The sequence below is a fragment of the Lipotes vexillifer genome, unplaced genomic scaffold (assembly GCF_000442215.2).
Source record: "Lipotes vexillifer unplaced genomic scaffold, Lipotes_vexillifer_v1.1 scaffold64, whole genome shotgun sequence".
In the NCBI taxonomy this organism is placed as follows: domain Eukaryota; kingdom Metazoa; phylum Chordata; class Mammalia; order Artiodactyla; family Lipotidae; genus Lipotes; species Lipotes vexillifer.
Window position 1 is genome coordinate 951,243 of NW_006791024.1, and position 21,170 is coordinate 972,412.

Here is a 21,170-nt window from a genome sequence, read left to right on the forward strand (position 1 = left end):
GGAGGAGGGGGGAGGAGGAGGAGCAGATTCTCCTAGAAATCTAACTTCAGGTTCTAGATTTTCAAGAACCACAGCTAACTGACATATAAGAGGGTAGTACGTTAAAATGTCCTTTCTTATATAATTTGATCAGAATGAACAGTACACTTAGAATGGACGGGAAGATTATAAATTTAATACAGAACAAAGACATGTTTTTAAAAACACCAAACATAGAGCTGTCTTTAAAGACAGCCTATTAACAGCACTACGATGTTAGAAAAACTGCAAATGCTACAGAAAAATCAGTAGGTGACAAATGTAAATGAATGAGTTCTTAAACACGATTTAAGAATCATCACTTATAGATACAACATATACCTTAGGAATGATCACACTATATTAAACAGAATTTCAATACCCAAGAAGCAGCTGGCATGCAGTTCTACAAATCTAGTCTACATTCAGTATATCCAGAATTGGCCATACCTCCTCCTCTAGTCCATGCCATTCCCATCTACCATTATGTCTTGCCTGGACTATCCTGCCTAGCCTCTCTACTTCTGCTCTCACAGCCCAAAATCTGTTCTCAAAACATCAGCCACAGTGACCCTGCTTAAACTAGCTCCGATCATGACACTCTGCTCCAAAACTTCAGTTTCTGATGTCTCTCCATGTAAAAAAGCCCCTGCTGTAACTTACGAGCGGCGCGCTGCAACACGCCGTGGTCTCCCAGATCTCATATTACTCTCCTCCTAGATCGCTCTCTCCAAACACACTGACCACCTTGTTCAGTCTCAACTTAGTGTTTTTGCACTTATTACTCCGTAGGTCTCAAATGGTCTTTCCCCCCTATAGCTACATGGTTTGCTCTCACTCCCTCCCTAAAATGTCATTCTGCCCTTTCACACTTTCTAGCCCATTTCTTTGCTTCCTTTTCCCCTTAGCTCTTTTTACTTAACAAACTGTATATTCTATTTATGTATTTTGCTTACTGTTTGCCTCACTCACTGGAACATAAGCTCTATGTGGGTAGGTATTATTTTTTTCTCATTTCTTCACTAGTATGTGCCCAGTGCTTGGGAATCAATAGGTACGCAATAAATATTTACTGAATAAATAACGAGTGATTTGTAACCTACATGAGTGTATCTACATAGGAAGTTGAAAGGCATCAATACGCTCAGCTTCAAGTACACTACTAAACTGAGACTGAAACTCAAATAAAAATAAGGCATTATGATAAAAGAGATACAAGTCTGTATCTTAAGGTTTAAGTGCGTACCAGATTATTCCAGCTCATGTTGCTCTCTTAACAATTATGTATGGCTTTTAAAGTCTCAACTTCACAACTTAGCTTTTATTATCTTTCATGTATTGTAACTGTTCACTATTTATTGCTCCATGTCTTTGTCTCCTTTTTATCTCTGCTGTATAATGTCTACCATCACTTATTATTAATAATAATAAACAAAAACAACTCATTTATAGAAAGCTTACTGTGACTGGCACTGGACTGAGCACAATACATATACTGCCAAAATCAATTCCTACACCATTCTAAAGCAGGTTCCACAGTCCTCACTACCTGATAACAGAGCTAGAGTTATTTACTGCTATGAGTACTGAATACTTCTCCAGGTTTTTGAAGAGATCTTCCCATTCATCATGCCTATAGTCTTGATTCCTATTGTCATGTTAATGGTGATCATTGTTAATATGTATGGAAATCACTGTATTTGTTTTTTATAAACTGTTCTGTTAGTGATCACTCTGTATTCAAAATATTTAATTTAAAAAATACTGAGTCTCTTTAACAAGCAAACTAAAAACACTACAAAGAGTTCACTAAACCAGCTAGAGGTATCCTCTCTACGGAGTTGCAATTTATATATATAGTAGTGATAGTCAAAATATTTAGAAATTGGTACAGCATGGGCACTGACCAATTAGAACAGACACTGGCTATAAAAATATAAGTATGCCCATGCCAGTGTGCCCCTATGGACTGAAGACTAGCCCATATACAGAGGCTTCAAAGGTGAATCATGCAATATAACTTCAAACGTCTTTCACTCTCCCTTGAATCCCAGGAGAGCCAGGGTACAGAGTTTTTAAGGAAGAATGAACGGCTAAAAATAATTCTCCTTTCAGACCCTAAGACTAGGTTATGCAGATACATTAGGGCCTAGTTATGGTAATTAGAGGAAGCAAGCTAATTAAAAGCTTTTGACACCTGAAGCAGGGGTAGCAGGCCAAAGCAGCAAGCTTTCACAACAAGCTCTGAAGCCCAGAAGCCTTGAAGCTGCCGGAGCAAGGCTGGAGCAGGCAGAAGCGGTGAGCCACCAGGAAACTGTGGACAGGCAACACCCAGGGCGTAAGTTAAAGGTTTTCCTGAAAGCAAAAAGGAAAACCCAGCGTTAAGTTAAGCAGTAACTGACAACAATTGAGTCGTAGAGAGTAGGTTCTTAACTCATAGAGCTGTTGATTTTCAATTATACCTTGCTCCTTTATTATTTCCCATAATTTACGCATTTCTTGTAGGAGGTACATAAATTATGCTTTCATTTTCAGAGTTTGGTTTTTTTTTTAAAGAAAAAGCATAATTGAGAGAAATGCTGTTTCTGTCAGATATCCATGCCAGAGATGAACCTATCCACTGGGTCTATATAATACCTAATGACAAATTCCTGATAGGAGACAAAATACTTTGGAGAAAAAAAAATTCTCTTTAGGGCTGTCTGCATTTTGAAATCTATTAGTTGATAACTACTACAGGGTATGTAAGGCCACCAGAGATATTTTAACCAGGAATGAATAACTAAGCAGTAAGAACTCATAAACCAGCCAATACTACTTTTCTGTACAAAATTCACTGTGTCTTAAAATGGAGTAAATTATCTACAATCTATTTGTTGCTTTTATTTTACATACTTTAATTGATATACATACAGAGCAAGGAGAGAGGGAGAGAGGGAGAGAGGGAGGAGGGAAGGAGGGAAGGGAGGGAGGAAAGAGAAAAAAGAAGAAAGGAAGGAAGGAAGGAAGGAAGAAAGAAAAAAAGAAAAAGAAAGAAAGGGAAAGAAAGAGAGAGAGAAAGAGAGAAAGAGAGAGAGAAAGGAAGGAAGAAAGGAGAAGAGAAAGGAAAAGGAAGGAAGGCACCTTCTCATACTAAATCTCAAATATTATCAGTCATGCATTAAATACTCTGAATTGACTCTGGATCACACTGGCCTATGACCAGGCAGGACTTAGTCTACTGACAGCCAGACCGCTGTCTGCAGCAGCCCACTCCCGACCCTGCACCCGTTCTTCAATTCTTCCAAGCATTAGGACTATAGAGCAAATATCACTGTCCTTAACTATCTGCCTCACTTAATCCTAATGAGTAACTATAAGCAATTCTCCAGGGCCCTGTCCTTTTCTTCAGTCCCTTTTATGGAAAAAAATATATAAACAAATACACATATTATTTAAGTATTTAAATTATTGCTTTATTTTTTCCATAGTTCAATCTCAACTGGGCCCTAAATCTATCTGCAGCCTCACCATTAATCTTCTGTCCTTTACCAATCTTCTAAAATGACCTGTGCCACCCTGCCACCACCATCTATCCTATCCCTGACCTATCCAAACCTTACCCTGCAATTAATGACCTGCTAGCCTACTTCACAGAAAATAGATCCTTCACATTCCCTCATACCACCTTTAAATGTTTCTATATTTCTACTTCTCCTTACTTCTTTTCCTTCTGAGCCCCAGAAAGAAGTGTCCCCACCACTTGCAAGAATAACAGTATCATCTGAGATCTTAACGCCAGACTCTCCCCCTTCCTTTTCTTCTTTCCCTTGTTCCATTAAAGATTTATTTCTGGACTTCAAGCCTTCTTTCTTATGGCTCCTGAACACCAACTGACAAACTTTTCCATGACCATCTCCCATCCAAAAACAAAACATAAAACAAAAACTTTATTGCCGTCCTACCTTCCCCTCAAGAAAGTGATATCACATCTCTTTTTCCACAAGGTATCATTTCTCCATAAAGCAAAGAGTACTATATGCTTGCTTTTTCCACTTGTTCATCATTCGTTTCTCAGCCTCCTTCAATCACCTATTTCAATCTAGTTGCTATTTCCCTCTACTGGACTGAAATTACTCTCTCAAAGATCAATTATGACCTTCCAAATTCCAAATAAAATATATTGTTCTCAACTCTCATCTGTTTCAACTTCTCTTCACTATTGGACATCACTGACAATCAATCTACTACCCTACTTTTTCTTTTTTCTGTAACCTATTAAATGATTTTCCCCAAGGATCCCTACTCCACATTTTTTATATCTCCTCTCCTTCCTGACCTGTATTATCCATTCCATATGCCCTAATTAATACCTCTACCCTGATGACTCCTAAATCCTTATCTCCTAATAGGTAGACCCATACTTCTAGTTACCTATTAGTCATCTCTCTAGAATGTTCAGCAAATATTTCAAATTTAACAAGTCAAAAACCTGCACGTTAAACTCATTTACTCAGGTTGCATATCTCAATCATCCATGATTTCTACCTTTAACTTATCACTGACATCCAAAGTGACTTCTTTAACAATCTGTCTAACCCACCACCCATCCTTCTTGCCCACTGGCCTGGTTCAAGCCCTCATTATTTCATCTGAAAAATGATAATAGGTTCCTTTTTGACCACCTTACTATATGTCAGACATTATGCTAACTGCTGAGAATACAAAGAAATAAAAGAGCCCTTGCTCTCAAAAATCCCACAGTCCAGTGTGGGAAACATAACTAAACAGATAATTAAAGTGCAACATGAAAGGAAAGGTAAAAACAAGGTCCTATAAAAAGCACAGAAGAGAGATTCCTAAGCCAAAGAGGCAGGAGAAAGGAGGGAGGTGTGTAATCTGTGAATATATATGTTAACATTTCTTGGAAGAGGTTATGGATATATGAGTCTTACACAGTGAGCCCCAGAAAAAGGGGACCAAGGGGGGTCTGGCTGGAGAGAGGGAATATTTTGGGAAATGGGGGCAGCATGAGCGAGGCACAGAAGCAAGTGCTATCTGTGCGGGGGACAGGGGTGAAGACAATCAGGGATAATAAGCAGTTTTCTTTCTTAGGAAAGGTTTTCTTCACAGCAGGGAAAAGCTAGAAATGAAAGTGAAGGATCCAAATAATGGAAGAGTTTGTATGCCACGCTAATCAACTAGAACCTTAAAATGTCGATAATAGGGAACCATTCTTCATATCTGGTTGTAGCTACATCACTTTAATAGCTCTGTGGAGAATGGTTCTGAGGCAGGGAAAGAAATGAGAAGGTTACAGCAGTAGCTGAGGTGAAAGATATTGAGGACTTCACTAAGGAAGAAAAGAAGTTCAAGAAATACTTAGGATAAAAAAAATCAATGATTAATTGAATGACGTGGAGGCTAGAGAGTGAGAAATCCAGGATCTCCCTCCCTCTGGTCTCTTCTCTACCAAATCCTTCCTCTACACTATCAGTATTACCTTTCTTATCATTCTGATTCTACCACTACTCTGCTTATTAACATTTGATAGGACTCCCATTCCTATGAAATAACGTTCCTCAGAATAGCATACCAAATCATTCACTGCATCTGCCCAAGAAAACTTTCAATCCTCATCTTTCACCACCAACAACAAAAACACTATATTCCAGGCACAAGATTACTAACTGCTCCCTGAATAAAAGAAATGCACTTAAAAGAATAAAATAACTATTTTGATTCTTTTAGAATATAATTATTATAGAAAATTTATAAAACTAAAGTGTAAAAAAAAAAGCCACAGATAACATTATTTCATAGAGAAAACGACTCTGAAATCATATAAGTTTGTCCATATCCTTTCAACCAGCAAGGTCCTCTTCTAGAAGTTTCTTCTAGAAGTAATTATTTAGAAAAGCATCTGAAATACAGTGAAAGCATTTTGTACAAAAATACTTTGGAGAGCATTATTTCTAATATAGAAAAAATAGAACAACCTAAATATTTCATTCATTTTTTATGTATTAAGCACCTACTATGTACTAGACACTGTTGTAGGTGCTGGGGAATTGCAGTGAACTGACAGGGAAAAAATTCCTATATTCGTGGAGCATACATTCCAGCTTAACATTATTGTTAAATAAATTACAGACCTTCCACATAATGGACTTCTATGGAGCCATTAGAAATCAGGTTTAAAAGAAATGTTTCAACATACGGGGAAAAGCCTTAAAATATTTGGTTAGAAAAGCTGGTTAGATATCAATGTTTATAAAACTATCCCAATTTTATTACCTATGAATAGAAATAAAATTGGAAAGAAATGCCCCCAAAATTACAGAAGTAGATCTCAATGCTGTGTACCTTTCCCTCATGTAGATTAGACTGTGATCCTAATCAAGGGTATGGAACATGTTTGGATTATAGTATATGGTTAATACGTATCTTTTTCATTAGTCAAAACAGAGAAGCATGAAAGAAAAAAAGAACTTCATTTTTCTATTTTTAATCTCCAATAAGGAAAATTATTATATTCAAAAGTATTGTGCTAAGTACTGAGTATAATGAATAAAGAAACTCGGTCCTTGCCTTCACTAAGAGTCTATTGGTGAAGACAAACATTAAACACAGAAATAAGGCATTTAAAAGTTAAAAGTATAAGTGCTAGGAAGAAGTTGTACAAGGTTCTCACCTTCCCCATTAGAAAGATAAAAGTATCTTACATCTTCACTCCCATTTTTATAAACTCCATTAATCTACTGATTTCACTTTCCCATTCAGTTCTTTCACTGATTGCATTCTGCCATCAATTCTTTCACTCATTTGCAAATATGTAATGATTTTAAAGAAGCAACAGTAATAACAAAATATATTTTGTTAGGCCGGGATGACCTCCACTTTCTCTGAAAACACAATATCCATTAATATTGGCCTTAAATATAACGCATGAGTCATTTCAAAGTATCTGCAGGAACTGTATCAATAAAAGGTGAGAGCCTGGGCAAATTCACTCTGCTCTACTTCCCATTTCTGTAAAACTTATCCTGCTGCTTTTTTATTCCTAGAGTTCAAATTTGGAGTGAATAAAAACAGTCTATCTTTAAAGCAAGAAAGGTTCTACCCTCTCTATTAGACTCAAGAGACAAGTGTTGAAAAACAAAGGTGAGTAATTCTCCTTCACTTCTGTGAAATCCTAAGACTCAAGGCTTGTCCTCTAGCAATCAGCCTAGAAGCCCATATCTTAATATGACTCTGTTCCACTAGCAAATGAGTTTCTAAGGCTGACTGGAAACAATTCAGCTAGCTGGATATACATAATTTTTGTCTATTTTGAGATCCAAAGTGGGGAACAAAGGTTTACGTTTGAGGGAAGGTAGTGGGAAGTCTCCAGCTTGGCTCCAAGTTCATGTCTTAATCTTTTTTAACAGGGGATCCTGATAACACTGAACGTGATCTGGCTCCAACATACTGGTTAAAACCCAGAGGCAAAGAGAACAGAGTAACTGGAACCTTACGTCCTTACATGGATGCAACGTCTTATAGCCCAGAAATAAAAAGTATCAAAAACATCCAGGATTCTAGAGTACAGGGACTAGAGACATTCATGAAAGGTATGTAGATGCAAAACAGGGAAGATTGGGATTCTCAAGGGATGGAAACAATTAAGTAGTATAAAGAACCTCAGCTGTGCAGACCAGTCAGGAAATATTCAATTACTGAAGCACCAAGAGCCAGGTACACTGACTTTTGTTGATGTTTTCTTTTTGTTAGTATTTAAAGATGGTTTTGAGATGGTAAACGAAGGACACTCATTTACTTCTCTCTCACTCTCAATCTCATGAAATTACAGAAAATATATGTTGTTCAAAGGAATAAAATTACAACACTGGAAAATAAGAAGAATAACATCAACGAATCAGATATTTTAAAGAATTCCTGAAATCTAGGATGAATAAAATGGGGATTAGATAGAGACTAGAATGGAGAAACCATAGCCCAAATTACATTACAGAAGAAAATGAAGGCACAGGTAAGAGCAATGATATAGGGAGTCAAAGCTCAAAATTAATAAACTCAAAGACTAAAGAGAGCTCATAAAGAGACTGTCAGTGTGTATTCCAAATGTTTGAATTTTTGCCAGAAGATATAATTGTATACTTTAAAAGGAATAAAATAATAAATGAAAAGGAAACTACCAGAAACCACAAGGTACTTTGGTAAGGTAGCTGGTAACTGAAGTAATATTAAAGAACTAGTATATATAAAATAATAGCTTTCGTATTTTCCAAGAAAAAAAAATCAGAATATAATGGTAGTAAACTATCCCAACAACAGCAACAGAAGAAAAATTACCTAGTAAATGAGCCAAAAGTTTAGGAAAACTGCCCATCTTTCTTCTCAAAAATTATAAATTATAATGTAATCCCAAAGAAGACCGGGTATCGATTCTCCTTTAATTAATCTGTCAATTTAACATTATCCCAATGAAAATAACACTTTTTTTAAGTAGACAAGTTGAGTCTAAAATTCATATAGAAAAATAAACACTTCTATTTTTGGTGGTATGTAAGGTTAGATCCTTTGAATGAGCTTTCTAAACATTGTAAACATGAAAAACTATTAAAATCACCTTTTAAACATATTTCAGAACTAGGATGAAAGAAACTGGCATAGCATCAAAACTAAGTGCATCTAAGAATACTAAAAAACAAGCAAGCATAGCTGGCTTTCACCATGAAGGTTTCTGCCAAACTCTGGAGACTGAATTTTCATGTTGGTAACTGTAAAGCAGGTAGAAACAGGAAATAAAGACCAGACAGCACACAACATAGATAATCTAACAGGAAGCCATACATGTAAAAAATATTTCCTAAGACTAATAAATGGATTTAAAATGGTCACAGGATACAAGGTCCATATACAAAAAAATCTACTGCATCTTGATATACTAATAAATGGTAAATGTTCCATGTGTTCGTCAGCTGTTGAGCATAGTGTACTATGTCAATTAAGTTGTCTGTTAATTGTTGTTCATATCTTTTATTCCTTACTGATTTTTGTCTACTTCTATCAGCTATGAAAACAGTGTGTTAAAATTTCCTACTATTAAATTGATATGTCTATCCTTTTAGCTCTGTCCATTTTTGCTCTATATACATAAAAACTGTCAATTAGACAATACAAAGTTATAATGGATGTAGTATAATAAAAATAAATATTTTGCCTTTGTCCCTAGATCCTGGCACACAGCTCCTAAAACCCTTTGAATTTGTGGAGTTATAATATTCTTTCGTGTGTTAAGGAGATGAGTGGTGGTGGTAGATAGTTCAGTGTGGGGGGATGGTTGCCTGAAAGACTACTCCATTATTAGAATCTTGTGACTTTCAGCACCACCCCCAACATGCAGAGAAGGGGAGAGGGGCTAGAGATTGAGTTGTTAATGGCCAACAATTTCATCAATAATGCCTATGTAATGAAATCTCCATACAAATCCCTAATTGAAGGGCTTCTGGGAGCTTCCAGGTTGCTGAACACATCAAGGTGCTGGAACAGTGGCACACTCAGAAAGGGCATGGAAGCTCCATACCTCTCCTTCCATACCTTACCCTATACATCTCTTCCATTTGGCTGTTCCTGAGTCGTATCTGTTACAATAAACCAGTAATATCAAGTAAACTTCTGGGAGAAGTTAAAGATGGCAGCATAGGAAGACTCTGAACTCACCTCCTCCCATTAACACAACAAATGTGCAGCTACATAAGGAGACGTTTTCCTCTGAAAAGGACCTGAGAACTAGATGAACAACACCTTGGCAACAAAAGATAAAAGAGACACATGGAGAGGGGTAGGAGAGGCAGAGACATGGTTTTATTTGGGACACCAGCCCAGGAGCAGTTACCCACAGTTAGCAGGGATTCCAAAAATATAGAACTCTTCCTCAAGGAGTGAAGGTATTGAGCACTACATGAGGTACCCCAACCCTTGGGTCTGGCACAGGAAAGGTGACCCCCCCAAAACATCTGATTTAGCAAATAAATGGGAATTAAATCCAGGAGAACCACAGAACCAAAGGGAAGGGAGAAGCCACTATTAAAGGGGTCACATACAGACCCACTCACCCTGAGATCCAGTGCAAAAGGAATGGTTTGGAAAGCACCTACACCATAAGCAAGGGAGACCCACTTACTAATCTTAAAGTAGCTGCCAGAGAGACATGAGCCAGCTGGAACATTCTCTGGGGACAGAAGCACTGGCAAGCTTTGCAATAACATTCTAACTTGCTTATGACGGAATGACATTTTTGGTGTCCTCCCTCTAGCCTGTTAGCACCAGGAGGGATGCTCTACCTACGCCATGCCACAACCTGGTCAGGTGAGCACCCTAAACCCCACACACACCAGCCACACTACAATGGGGCTGGACGAGCACCCTGCACCCAGCTCACCCTATGCAGCAGCTGAGCCAGGCAAGTGCAACACACCCTGCCCTCCCTGCAGAGCAGCCACAGCTCTGCCACAGCCATCAGATGCATGCACCCCACACGAGTGCCATCCCTTGAGTGCCTAGCACTGATAGCCAGGGGAAATGGCACTTCTGGGCCTCATGGGTCATCTCCTACACAAGACCACTCTTTCAAAATTGGAAGAGTAGCTGTTTCGCCCAATACATGAAGACAAACATAGGCAAATGAGGCATAAAAATATGTTTCAAACTAAAGAACGAGACATATCTCCAGAGAAAGGCCTTAATGAAACAGAGATAAGCAACTTACACAAGTTAGAAGTAATGCTGTAAAGATGGCTCACTGAACTCGGGAGAAGAAAGAATACAATGAGGACATCAACAAAGAGATAGAGGGAATTCCCTGGCAGTCCAGTGGTTAGGACTTGGTACTTTTACTGCCAAGGCCCAGGTTCAATCCCTGGTCAGGGAACTAAAATTCCACAAACCATGCAGCCAAAAAAAAACCAAAACCAAACCAAAACAAACCAAAAACGAAGAGATAGAAAATATAAGAAAGTACCAAACAGAAGTTTAACTGAATGGAAAAAATACTTGAGGGGTTCAAAATCAGACTGGATGAAGTAGAAGAATAAATCAGTGAGCTGAGACAAAGCAATGGAAATCACCCAGACAGAGCAGCAAAATGAAAAAAGAATTTAAAAAACTGAAGATACCTTAAGGGACCTCTGGAACAGCATCAAGGTGAATAACATTTCCATTATAGTGGTCCCAGAGGAGAAGAGAGAAAGAAAGGGCCAGAACAATTATTTTAAGAAATAATGGCTGGGGCTTCCCTGGTGGTGCAGTGGTTAAGAATCCGCCTGCCAATGCAGGGGACATGGGTTTGATCACTGGTCCGGGAAGATCCCACATGCCGTGGAGCAACTAAGCCCGCGAGCCACAACTACTGAGCCTGCGTGCCACAACTACTGAAGCCCGCGTGCCTACAGCCCATGCTCTGCAACAAGAGAAGCCCACGCACCACAATGAAGAGTAGCCCCCACTCGACACAACTAGAGAAAGCCCACACACAGCAACAAAGACCCAACACAGCCAAAAAATAAATAAATACAAGAAATAAATTTTTAAAAAAAAGAAAAGAAATAATGGCTGAAAACTTCTCTATCTGGGGAAGAAAGCAGACATACAAGTTGAGGAAACCCAGAGAGTTCCAAATAAGATGAACCCAAAGAGAACCACAGTGACACACATTATAATTAAAATGATAAAATTTAAGGGTAAAGAGAGAATCTTCAAAGTATAAAGAAAAAAACAACCTATTACATACAAGGGAAACCCCATGAAGCTATAAGCAGATTTTTCAGCAGAAATTTTACAGGCCACAGGGAGTAGTATGACTTATTCAAGTGCTAAAAGGAAAAAAAAAATTCCAATCAAGAATTCTCTAGCCATCAAGGTTATCATTCAGAACTCAGCAAGAGTGGAGTTCATCACCACTACATCAGCCATACAAGAAATGCTAAAGTGACTTCTGTAAGCTGAAAATAAAAGACACTAATTAATAATAAGAAAACATACAAAAGGGAAAAGGTAAATATATAGTAAAGGTAGTGGATAAGTCACTTACAAAGCAAGTATGAAGGTTAAAAGACAAAATAGTAAAATTAAAAATACAATAATTAGTTAAGGAAAGCATAATATTAAAACATGGAAAAGGTGTTTTCAAAAATATAAAAGATGACAGAGGAGTAATAATTTAAAACTTTCGAAAAAGTTGCTATCAACTTAAAAAAGATTACTGTATACTTAAGATGCTGTATGTGAACCTCACAGTAACCACACACACACACAAACACACACACACAAACTTATAGTAAACATACAAAAGAAAAAGAGAAAGGAATCTAAATATAACATGAAAAAAAGCCAGCAAACAAGAGACAAAGAGGAGAAGAAAGAACAGAGAGGAGCTACAAAAACAGCCAGAGAACCACTAACAAAATGGCAGTAAGTAAATACCAATCAATAATTAATTTAAATGCAAATGGACTAAATTCACAAATCAAAAATCATACACAGTGGCTGAATGGATAAAAAGACCCATCTACATGCTGCCTAAGAGAGACTCAATTCAAAAGTAAGAATACACACAGACTGTATGTGAAGGGATAGAAAAATATATTCCATGCAAATGGAAATGGAAAGAGGTGGTGTAGCTATATTCGTATCAGACAAAATAGACTTTAAAACAAAGACTTATAAAAGACAAGGGCACTACATAATGATAAAGGGTTCAATCCACCAAGAAGACATAACATTTATAGATATATATGCACCCAACATAGGAGCATGAAAAATATATAAAGCAAATACTAACGGACCTAAGGGGGAAAAAGTGAAAGCAATACAATAATAGTAGAGGACTTTAACACCCCACTTACAGCAATGGACATATCATCTAGACAGAAAATTCAGTGAGGAAACACTGGTCTCAAATGAAGTTAATAGATATATAGAGAATACACCATCCAAAAGCAGCAGAATACACATTCTCCTCAGGTGTACATGTAACATTCTCTCTCACATGCACAGATCACATATTAAGCCACAAAACAAGTATCAATAAATTCAAAAAAAACTGAAATCATATCAAGTATCTTTTCTGACCACAATGGTATGAAACTCAACATCAATTACAAGAGAAAAACTGAAAAAAAAAACCCCATAAGAACATGGAGATTAAACAAAATGCTACTGAACAGCCAATGGGTCATTGAAGAAATCAAAGGAGAAATCAAAAAATACCTAGGGACAAATGAAAACACAAATAAAATGTACCAAAATCTATGGGATGAAGAAAAAGCAGTCATAAGAGGGAAGTTCATAGCAATACAGGCCTGTCCCAAGACATAAAAAAAAAATCTCAAATAATCTAATTTTACACCTAAAGGAACTAGGGGGAAAAAAAATAAACAGAACAAACAAAGCCCAAAGTTAGTAGAAGGAAGGAAATACTAAATATAAGAAAATGAATAAATAAAACTGAGATTAAAAAACCAATAGAAGAGCTCAATGAAACCAAGAGCTGGTTCCTTGAGAAGATTAAAAAAAAAAAAAATCAATAAGCCTCTAGCTAGACTAACCAAGGAAAAAAGAGGGCTCAAAAACATAAAATCAGAAATGAAAGAGGTAAGTTAAAACTGATACCACAGAAATACAAAGAATCATAAGAGAACATTAGGAACACATATACACCAACAAACTGGACAACCTAGAAGAAAGAGATAAATTTCCAGAAATATACAATCTACCAAGACTGAAAATTTTAAAAAAGAAAATCTGACTAGACTGATCACTAGTAACAAAACTGAATCAGTAATCAAAAAACTCCCAATAAACAAATATACAGAACTAAATCGACTGACTGGTGAATTATTCCAAATGTTCAAAGAACAGTTAATGCCTATTTTTCTAAAACTCTTCCAAAAAAACTGAAGAGGAGGGAATGCTTCCAAACACTTTTAATGAAGCCAGCATTACCCTGATACAGAACCAGACAAGGACAGGAAGGAAGGAAGGAAGGAAGAAAGGAAGGGATGGAAGGAGGGAGGGAGGTTGGGAGGGAGTGAGGAAGGGAGGGAGAGAGAGAAAGAAAGAGAGGGAGGGAGGGAGGAAGGAAAATAAAAATTATAGGCCAATATCCATGATTAACACAGAAGTAAAATTCTCAATAAAATATTAGCAAACTGAATTCAACAATACATTAAAAGGATCATACACCATGAACAAGTGGGATTTATCCCAGGGATACAAGGATGGTTCACCATCTGCAAATCAAACAATGTGACACGCCACATTAACAAAATAAAGGATAAAAATCATATAATCACCTCAATAAATGCAGAAAAAGCATTTGATATTATTCAACATCCATTTATGATAAAAATTCTCAACAAATATGCACAGAGGGAATGTACCTCAACATAATAAAGGCAACATATGACAAACTCACGTCATACAATTCAATGGTGAAAAGCTGAAAGCTTTTCCTCTAACAGGAACAAGACAAGGATCCCACTCTCACCATTTCTATTCAACACAGCACTGGAAATCCTAGCCACAGCAATCAGACAAGGAAAAGAAATAAAAGCACTCAAAATTGGAAAGAAGTGAAACTGGCACTATTTGCAGAAGTGCAAATATATATATAGAAAACCCTATATATAGAAAACCCTAAAGACTCCCATCAAAAAACTAATAAATGAATTAAGCTAAGTCGCAGGATACAAAATCAATACACAGAAATCCATGGCATTTCTATACACTAATAGAGAACTCTCAGAAAGAAAAATTAAGAAAACAATCCCATTTACCACTGCATCAAAAGAATACCTAGGAATAAATTTAACCAAGGAGGTGAAAGACCTGTACACTAAAAACTATAAGACACTGATGAAAGAAACTGAAGAAGATACTAATAAATAAAAAGCTATTCAGTGCTCATGGACTGTAAGAATTAGTATTGTTAAAATGTCCATATTACCCAAAGCAATCTACAGATTCAATGCAATCCCTATCAAAATTCCAATGGCATATTTCACAGAACTGGAACAAATAATTCTAAGATTTGTATGGAACAACAAAAGATCTAGAACACCCAAAACAACCTTGAAAAAAACAAAGCTGGCATATACCCTGAGAAAACCATAATTCAAAAAGAGTCTCATTGCAGCTCTATTTACAATAGCCAGGACACGGAATGCTCATTGCAGCTCTATTCACAATAGCCAGGACACGGAAGCAACCTAAGTGTCCATCGACAAATGAATGGATAAAGAAGATGTGGCACATATATACAATGGAATATTACTCAGCCATAAAAAGAAACGAAATTGAGTTATTTGTAGTGAGGTGGATGGACCTAGAGACTGTCATACGGAGTGAAGTAAGTCAGAAAGAGAAAAACAAATACCGTATGTTAACACATATATATGGAATCTAAAGGGAAAAAATGGTTCTGAAGAAACTAGGGGCAGGACAGGAATAAGGACGCAGACGTAGAGAATGGACTTGAGGACATGAGGAGGGGGAAGGGTAAGCTGCAACAAAGTGAGAGAGTAGCACTGACATATATACACTAGTAGCACTGACATATATACACTACCAAATCTAAAATAGCTAGCTAGTGGGAAGCAGCGGCATAACACAGGGAGATCAGCTCGGTGCTTTCTGACCACCTAGAGAGGTGGGATAGGGAGGGTGGGAGGGAGGGAGACGCAAGAGGGAAGAGATATGGGAACATATGTATATGTATAACTGATTCACTTCGTTATAAAGCAGAAACTAACACACCATTGTAAGCAATTATACCCCAATAAAGATGTTAAAAAATATATATATCTCATTATAAGGACATACCACAATTGTTTATCCATTCATCACCTGATGGGCATTTGGACTGTTTCCTTCGCTAATATGACTAAGGCTGCTATGAAAGTTCAAGTACAAGGTTTTGTATTTACATGTGTTTTCAATTCTTTGGGGCATGTATCTAGGAATAGAATTGCTGAACTGAATGGCTGTTTGTCAAAGCAGTTGTACCATTTTACATTTCCACCAGTAATGCACAAGAGTTCCAATCTTTCTACATTCTTGCAAACACTTATTACTGTCTTTTAATTATATTCACCTTAGTGGGTGAGAAGTGGTATCTCATTGTCATTTTGACTTGTATTTCCCTAAAGACTAATGATGTTGAGCACCTTTTCATGTGCTTATTAGTTATTTATATATCTTATTTGGAGAAATTTCTATTGAAATCAGTTGTCAATGTTTTAGTTAGGTTATTTGTGTTTTTATTGTTGAGTTATAAATATTCTTTATATATTTTGGGACAACAGACCCTTATCAGATATACAACTTGCAAATATTTTCTCCCATTCTGTGAAATGTCTCTTCAATTTCTTGACACTGTTATTTGGAAGCACAAAAGTTTTTAATTTTGATGAAACCTAATTTATCTTTTTTCCTTGGTGCTTGTGATTTGGTGATTGTGATATATTTAAGAAACTACTGCCCAAACCAAGGTCAAAAAAGTTTACATCTATGTTTCCTTCTACAAGTATCACAGTTTTAGCTCTTACATTTAAGTCTATGATCTGTTTTGAGTTAATTTTTTATATGGTGTGAGGTAGAATCCAACTTCATTCTTTTGCCTTCATTTTTAAAAAATATTCGCTGGGTATAGAATCATAGATGACAAGTTTCCTTCTTTCAGCAGTTTTAAGATGCCATTTTCTATTATCTTCAACTTCCATCATTTCTGTTAAAAGGTGAATTGTCTTCTCATTGCTCACTGGAAGTTACATGTCCCTTTCCTCTACTATTAAAATTGTATCTTTATCTATGGTTTTCAGAAGTTTTACAATTATGTGGCTGGATGTATTATGTGCCTAGATGTATTTATCCTGTCATGGAGTCAACAGAATTCTTGAATCTATGTATGGATTTACGTTTTTAGTTAGCTCTGAAAAATTCTCTGCCATCATTCTCTTCAAATGTTGTTTTTGTCCCATTTTATCTCCTTCTGGAAATATAAATACATACATGTTGATTTTTTTTACTATGTCTAATATGAATCCTAACTTATTTTTAAACTTTCCTTCCATTTCTTTTCCTCTCCATGCTTCAACCTAGATATTTCCTACTGACCTATTTTCCCGTTCACCAATCTTCTCTTCAGTTTGCTGTGAAACCTACCAAGTTTTAATTTAAATCACTGTATGTTTCATTTCTACTACACTGATTACCTTAATCCAATCTGGGGTTGATTTGATTAGTATTCAGTTGAGTTTTATAGGGCTGGCCTATTTCCATTTGTCCTTACACCAAATGGTGTAGCCTTTCAGGAGTTCCAATTAACTACCTGAGATATTTAACAGAGCCCTCCTTTTTATAGAGAACTGAACTCCAATTTTAGTTTCCCTTACCTGTGAGACTTCTGAAAGTTCTCTTTAACTTCTCTGCCTCTAGACAACTGCCTCCAAGAGAAAGGTAAAGCTGAATGTTAGGGGTTCACCTCTCAAAAAACCTATTTCTGTGACTCTTAGCCCCTTGAGTCCTTAATGATTTCATAGCTCTTATGCCTTCAAATAGATGAATTTATATTTTAATCAAGGTTTTCTAGTTGTTTTCAGCAGAAGATTTGGTATGATACAAACAAGTGTGTTAGAATCAGAAGTTCTATGCAAATTATTTAGTATGTCAAATTTCTCAAAATATTCCACTGAATTTTGACTGGCATTCCACAAAACTTATAGATTAATTTAGGGAGAATTGACATCTTCAGAAATATTTTTTTCCATATTTGAACATGGTATATCTGTTTTTCAGGTCTTCTTATCATACATTTTAATAAGAGTTTTAGAATTTTCTCCATGTAGATCTTGTGCATTACTTGTCAGATTAAATTCTAGAAACTTGATTTTCTTTTATTATTGTGAATGGTATCTTATATATCATCCCTTCTAGCTAATTATTTTGAGTACAAAGGAATTCTGATTTTCAGAAAACAATCTTTTATTTAAGAAATACTAAATTATCTTATTAATACATATAGTTTGTCTATTTCCCCTACAGATTTTTATATAGGTGATCTCTAAACATTTACGGATTTTTCTCTTCTCTTCCAATCCCATTAACTCATTTCTATTTATTTTCTTAATGCACTGGCCAGGAACTCCAGTAATATAAAAAACACTGTTAACCATCTTTACCTTATTCCTGATCTTAAATGGAATGCATGTAAAGTTTTTCCATTAATGTCTGCTTTAGGTTTTTGGGCACATATCCTTCATCAAATTAAAGATATTCTCTTTTATTATTTCTTAACAGATATATATTAAATTTATGCTTTTTCTGAAATTGAACAAATCATGTACCCAACAATTTTTAAATATATTAACTTTTTAAAAGAACTAATTTTGGGTTTTGATAATATCTACTCTCTAAGAGATTTCTGGCCTTATTATTTCCTTCCTTTTTGTTTACTCTGTAGCTCTTTTTCCAACTTCTGAATTAATATTTGTCTCATTAGTTACTGTATTAGTTTGCTAGGGCTGCTGTACTGAAGTATCACCGACTGGGTGGCTCAAACAACAGAAATTTATTTGTTCTCACAGTTCTGTAGACTATAAGTCCAAGATCAAGGTATCAGCAGGGTTGGTTCCTTCTGAGAGTTGTGAAGGAAGGATCTGTTCCAGGACTCTCTCTCTGGCTGGAGATGGACAACTTCTCCCCTATGTCTTTACATCACCTTCCCTCTGTCCATGCCTATGTCCAAATTTCCCCTTCTTATAAAGACACCAATTATATTAGATTAGGGCCCACCCTACTGACTTCATTTTAACTTAACTCCATAAAGACACTGTTTCCAAATTACTGTCACAGTTTGAAGTACTGGAGGATAGGACTTCAGTATATCCATTTTTTTTGAGGGCGTGGGGAAGGAGACACAATTCAGCCCATACCAATTACCAAAGTTTCTTACTTCCTGGTAAATATATTATAAGTTATAAATCTCACTTTAAGTATCTCACAAACTTTGAAGTGCAGCATTTCCATTAATATCTAATTATTTTATAATTCCTCTTATGATCTATGCTTGTAAGTGTGCAAACATTTGGGTCATTTTTAGCTATCTGACTGATATTTACTGTATTTTATTCATGTCAGAGATTATGGTCTGCATAATGATGATTTTTTGGAAGTTACTGAAGCACCCTTTGTGGCCTAGAACATGTAAATTTTAAGAAGGATCTGTATGTGCTAGAAAAAAATGTGTAATTCTCTGCTGGATGGAGAATTCTATACATATCTATTAGGTTCAGCATGACAATCATGTCATTAAAATATTTTATATCTTGTCCAAGTGGCAATATGGTGGACTCGGGTTCCAGACACCAGATACTGAGATTAAACATGGCAACTGCAGGCTTAGGGTCTCCATAACTTCAGTAAATCCAGGATCCAGATGCCAAAGTGTGGTGAGCCCTAGCCATCCTTTTCTGCCTGATGGTGCTGCCTAGTATCCCAAGCAGACCCTATTTTGCACCCCTGCAGATGAACTGTTCAGCCTCCATAATGGTGATATGAACTGAATGGACTTTTTAAGCATTTCCTGGATAGAGCCAAGCTGCCTCAGAGAGTACAGTTTGCTAAGAAAATGGATATGCCAAAAACATTTTGCTACTGAGGAATAGTGGCTAAACTGTCTCAATATTAAAAAAGACATTACCAACAGTCCTGTGTTTCTTCCTGGGCATTTGGGGCCATAAAAACCATTTCTGTTCAGATGTGTATTGACACCAGTAGGAATGTCCCCACAGAGATGCCTGCTGAAAACGTGCTCATCTACTGCTAAGTATGGGGATGGCTGTATGGGGGCTTTCCCTCTGGAGCCTGGAATTTCTGGACCAAGAAAAGTCTCTGGTGGCCTCTATGATGCCCATGTAGGCTGTAGGTCCTATTCTATCCCACAATGTGAGCACCATTTCAATGGCTCTCAGCTACCAGGTGATGGAGGTGAAGAGACACTCCCAAGTACGGCAAGACCTGTGAGCCTGGCTATACTCCTTCCTACAAAGATAACAAGCACTACAGCTGCAGTTTCTACAATGTCCCTTAAGATCACAGCTGATATTTACAAGAATGGCCCAGTAGAAGGAACCTTCCCTGTGTATGCCAACTTCCTGCATGTCACAAATGAAATGAAGAGAGGCCACACCATCTGCATCCTGGACTGGAGAGTACAGAATGCCACCCCCTAATGGCTGGCTGTCAACTCTAGAAAACTGAGCAGAGTGACAATTTCTTCTTCAAATTCTCTAAGGAAAGGACTACGGTGGAATCAAATCAGAGATAGTGGACAGAATCTCATGTACTGATCAATACCAGAGAAAAAGTTAAGCCTACTGCGGCCTATCCAGCAAGCCCTGCACAAACTGTTTTTGTTTTTGCTTTTAATATGGCAGGTTGGGTTAAGGGGGATATGAGGGTGGAAATTCCTTTTATTTTTTCAGTTCAGATAGGACTGAAGAGTTTAGACGGTGGCTATGACAAGACTAGACTAGGCCAAACCTGTGTATACGATTTGAATTGATCCTTTCTGGGTTAAAAAGAGCTCTCTTACACAGAAAATAACTCCAAACCCTGGCTGCATCTCAGCCTCATCAGTGGACTGATCCTTACTGCTCACAAGGCCGAGCGCCCTTTAAATTTCCTAATAAGGATTTTCACAGGGACTAGTTCTACACAGTGTCTGCTGCTCCAAAGCCCGCTACAACCAACCTCCAAACCCTCCCCAACCAATATCTCCAGGGAGTGAAACTGAGTGAGAACGTGAAGGGTTTAAATGAAAAACTGAATTCCCAACAAGGATTTCAATTCCCACATATAGTCACTACCTCTTCCCAAGTAGTTATTTTTGGGGTTTGGAATAAGTTAAGAGGAGAAATGGTAGACAGCCCTTTAAATGAAGAAAGCCACTTTTTCCTGTGGTCCCTAAATCTGTTGAATTTCCAGTGTTGCATACCCACTCTGTTCTTTTCTGTAGCATGATTTTTTTTTTTTTTTTTTTTTTTTTCCTTTTTTTTTTGCGGTACGCGGGCCTCTCACTGTTGTGGCCTCTCCCGTTGCGGAGCACAGGC

The 21,170-nt window shown here is 36.9% G+C and overlaps 1 protein-coding gene and 1 non-coding gene across 4 annotated transcripts in view; one reads left to right on the forward strand and one right to left on the reverse strand.

Annotated features, from left to right (window-relative positions):
* The window catches only part of CDC42BPA (CDC42 binding protein kinase alpha), a 270,792-nt gene that overhangs the window by 230,495 nt on the left and 19,127 nt on the right, over positions 1 to 21,170 (reverse strand). The window lies entirely within an intron of this gene.
* Positions 10,862 to 10,933, forward strand: TRNAK-UUU (transfer RNA lysine (anticodon UUU)). Its single transcript has one exon. It is a non-coding gene; the product is annotated as a tRNA-Lys (tRNA).